Consider the following 4,848-nt stretch of genomic DNA (forward strand, 5'->3'; position numbering starts at 1 on the left):
TTAATTTTAATCCTTGTTTTTATTTTCGCATCCTTTAAGTTCAAATAATTAAATTAAGAATTTTTGGTACTAGGAACAACTCTTATGGGACAATAATTCAAGAACTTATTTTAGAACCATTTATTACTTTTCAACGTGTACACTTGCCTACAAACAAGTTTTTGGTGCCATTGCCAAAAGTTATTTTTTCAATATTAAGAATTTCATTTTTAATTGATTTGAGCAATTTGTGTTTTGCTTTATTTTAATTTTGTTTTTTCTATTTCATTTTTTATTTTTGTTTTAATCTTCTTTATTTTATACTTTTTTAGTGTATGTTCACACGTTCTAAGTCTCCTACAACTTGCTTATTTGATCCGGATATCAAAAGAACTGTGCGTAGGCAAAAGAAAGAGCTGAGAGAACAAAGAATGGTAGAGGGGGCTGATTAATTCAAGATTACATTATACCCACTACTAGATGTGCCTTTGGAAGCATCACAACCCCTATTATCGAGACCAACAATTTTGAATTAAAGCTGGCATTGATAATTTTGGTTCAGAATTTTACACAATTTGGAGGAATGTCTCATGAAGACCCCAATCTCCATCTGACAAAATTCCTTCAGCTTACAGATATCATCAAGTACAACGGGGTAACCACTGATGCTATTAGGCTTTGCCTTTTTCCATTCTCTATCATAGAAAAGGTGAATGCATAGTTCTCCATGCTCCCAACAAGTTTTATCACAACATAGAAGGATTTGACTCAGCAATTTTTGGAAAAATATTTTCTCCTATCTCGTTCTACTAATCTGATGGCAGAGATATCTAACTTCTAGTAACATGAGTTAGAATTCATATTTGAAGCATGGGAACAATTTGGAGAACTTTTGAAAAGGTGTCCTCAGTATGATTTTCCTATGTGGAGACATATGCAAATTTTCTATAGTGAATTATTAGTCTCCAATAGAGCCACAGTTGATGCAACAGCTAGAGGAGCCCTCATGAGAAAAGACCCAGATGAGGCGTATAAATTGGTGGATGAGATGACATCTGTCAGTTTTTAGTGGCACACAACTGACCATTACATGAGTACGAAGGGGAAGAAAGCTTCGATATACCTAGTAAAGGGCAACAATCCTCTAACAACTCAGTTAGAAGCTTTGACCAAATAGGTAGAATCCTTAATAAAAATATAGGGACAATAAACAAAACCACATGCAACTTCTTTATGTTAGCACTACAGCTCCTTAGGTCATGACAACAATAACTGCCCAGTCACTAAATTAAGGCAATAATTATAATTCAGGATGGTGAGGTAATTCTTCTAATTCTTGGGGAAATAGCTTTGGAAGTCAAAATTCAAATGTTTATTGCCCTCTCCATATGCAAAATCAAGGAGTCAAACCAAAGGGAAAAGAGACCTTCAGATCTCAATCCAACTTTCAAGAGCAAACGATACAATATGTGCACTATTTTGATAGGAGGATATCAAACATTGAAGCTAGGTTGGAGCAACACATTCAAAAAGGGAATAAAAGGTTCGTAGAAATTAAATCAGAGATGAAATCACATTCTTCAAATATGATCGCTTGAATCTCTAAGTTCCACCAAGGGTGTGTCACAGATCAAGTGAGAAAAGAAAGAATGGCATGAAAAGGTGTATTCCCATATGTAATCAATATGAGTTGTTTCTCTTTTTCTTTCTTACTTGTTCCATGTTTTGATGTTTTTTTCTCTATTTTTTTCTTTTTTTCTGACTCTTCCCCCCCTCCCCCTTTTTACAGAAGATTTTTTTTGTCTGATTGTCATTAACATGCTTTGGTTGGTCTTTATCTCCCTGTTCCACTTCAACCTCAACCTTATCATTCACTTCAATATATTCTTGTGCTACTTCTCCTTAAACACCTATTTCGTCAACTTGCACCCCCATCAACATTTATGAGATATTCAAGTAATGAAACATCATTACATATCTTAGCATGTGAAATTGCATGTACTACATACAACTCCACTTTTCCATAATACTTGGACATTCTGGCCATCTCCATAGCTCCTTTATCATCTTTTAGTTCTTTCAATCCAACATCAAGACCTTTTTCTTCTATTTTGTACCACCTACTATCAATCATATCATATCCCAATTCACATACTTTATCTAGACACTCAATAACTCCAGAAATCTTCTTCATATAGTCTGATATACTTGTCTTACCTCCAACATACTTAGTCTTTGTTGACTTTTCAACCTTGCAACTATAATAAACTTCTACGTAGAAATTATCCATTTCCTATGACCTAAAAATGTCAATAACAAAAAAACCTAAACTTCAAAATGTAAAATCTTTCAAATATTCAACAATATTGTCACTCCTATACCCAACACATGGAGATGATTTATTTCAAAACTAAAAACATATCTTATAACCTTGATGTTTACTTGCACTTCAAATTTCCAAACCTTTGCCAGAGAGAACTCCCTGTTGCACAAAAATTTTTGCTTTACGAACAAATTGTCCACTTTCAATCTCTTAAATTCTCTCTAAAACACAGTGAAAGTTTTCGTCCATTAAGTGTTTTTCAAGTAACTAGTATCTCCACATGTAACAATGGCTTCCAATTCGAGGGTCCAGATTAAAATAAATAAACGATGTTAAGGCTTCGGTGCCAAATAAGATGTATCTGTTAAGTTATATAATAAAGCTAACAAAAAGAACTAACATAGAAAAAATCAAAACTTAAAAAAAAATGAATAAAAAAAAGTTAGAGAATTAAAATGAATCATACCCTAAAATTAAAAAAAAAATTTATTATTTAAATTATTATAATCTTTAATACACATGACAAGATATTTTTAAATTATTACATATATATATATATATATATATATATATATATATATATATATATACTGAACAAAATATTTTTTCAATTGAATCAATATTCTATCAAATATTTTTTTATTAATATACATTTTTAATATTTTACTTATATGCGGAAGAACTCGTGCATTATAAGAGATATTTACCAACATTTCCATATTTATATTTACAATTTTTACGGATAAGGTATTAATTTTGCAAAGTATAATGATGAGAATGCAACATCAAACCTTGACAAGTCTCTCTTTAAAAAGGCAAAAATTAATTGGCGTCACCTATAGGTGATTTTAATCATGCTAACGGACTGTGGACATGTACTATCTCAGTTGAAATATTTTGTTCACGAAAAACAAGCTGACTTAGTTTACATATCGTGTTTTTATTGAGCAAACAAAATGTTTTGCTTTGTCAGATTGATAACTGATTGGAATAATGGTTGGTTATGATGAATTCTTTTCTGTACTACGTATAAATTATGAATCTTCAACCTGTCTTACAAAATGGGTGAACTGAAGATAATTGGAGACATTTTCTAGCCATGATAATGCTGGCATGGGGTTCTAATTAACACCAACCATTCTGAAAAGGGGAGTGAGTGAGTGAGTGAGTGAGTGAGAGAGAGAGAGAGAGAGAGGAATAAAACACATATTGGGGTATCTTTTTTGCTAAGTGGGGCATTGACATCCAAAAACATTGCTGTTTTGAATGGTTGTGAAAGCTCAATTTCAATGTATGGATATTGGGAAACAGTAGGGACGGGAAAATTTGAAGGTCAGCACTCTCCAGGCAGCCAGCGCAGCAGGCATTCTCCAAAAGAGACACAAGGTAAGGTGACAAAGCCTACTTCCTTGGAAACTTTCTCTTTTTCCTTTCTAATCTTCAATTCTTTGCTTTCGAAAATGACTCAAATACAAACGAATCTGCGTCAGGTCCCTCCTAATCTTACACAACTGCACCTCTGAGTTGACTCCTCATGGAGAATAATAGCAGTTTCTGCAGTTTTTGTAACTTTATGCCTTTTTCTTCCCCATTTTCCTTTAATAAATAAAGCTTCCATTTACTTGGAAAATAAGTTATGCCCTTGGGAGTTAGAAGCAAACCTTTTTTGCTTGCAATTTATTTGAACTATTATTTTGAAAACTTATACAGTATGTTAATATTCTTTAACATACACATCAAATATAAAAAATTAGGAACACCCCCATACGTTGGTTGAAAATTATTGTTAATACAACATTTCCGTTTTTCTTTTCTCTTCCTGCTTAAGCCGATATAAGTTTTGACCCAACTTTAATTATAGTTACAGTGGAGTTTTATTTTTCTTTCAATTTACCTGTTACATAATGAGAATGCTATTTTTATAATGCATTTCATAATAAGGAGAAAAAAAAAAGTTTGAAATACAATAATTGATGTAATAGAGAAAATTTAAAAACAAATGTTGTGAAAGTAATTAGTTGTTAAAATAACATATTCCTATTACTTAATAACGGCCAAAATCTAGTTTAAAGGAATTAATCAAGCATCTTGGTTATGCATAGATCATTTTCTTCTTTCTTTTGGTTCCAGGAAATAACAAGATAAGCTTTGTTTTCTATGAACTGTCTTATCTAATGAAGTGTAGTTATGCAATGTCTCCTACCCTGTCATAAATGGAGGTCAATAAAACATTTAGTTTGAATAAAATTTTTAATAAATAATAATAATTAATAAAGTAAATTAAATTTAATACATAAACTTAATTCTTAATTGTTTTAAGAGCTTCCTTGTTTAATTAACTTCTCTATTAGAGCTTATAAACATAACAAAACCTAATATTAATTCTTACCTTTGAAATTAAAATCTTAAACACTAAAGTTTTAAGATTTAAAATTTCGTACAAATCTGAAGCTAATCCAGACTTGGTTTAAGTGTATACGCTCCATGAATAATAGTAAAAGATAGCTTTACATTAGTAACATAAATGAAGTACAGTATTTTGTTTT

General features: G+C 31.3%; 1 non-coding gene across 1 annotated transcript; it reads right to left on the bottom strand.

The window, feature by feature from the left end:
• Window positions 1-790: 790 nt before the first annotated feature.
• Window positions 791-896, bottom strand: LOC113860418. Its single transcript, XR_003503870.1, has one exon. It is a non-coding gene; the product is annotated as a small nucleolar RNA R71 (small nucleolar RNA).
• Window positions 897-4,848: the final 3,952 nt, after the last annotated feature.

This window comes from Abrus precatorius, unplaced genomic scaffold, assembly GCF_003935025.1.
Source record: "Abrus precatorius isolate BTA unplaced genomic scaffold, Abrus_2018 Scaffold2, whole genome shotgun sequence".
Lineage (NCBI taxonomy): Eukaryota > Viridiplantae > Streptophyta > Magnoliopsida > Fabales > Fabaceae > Abrus > Abrus precatorius.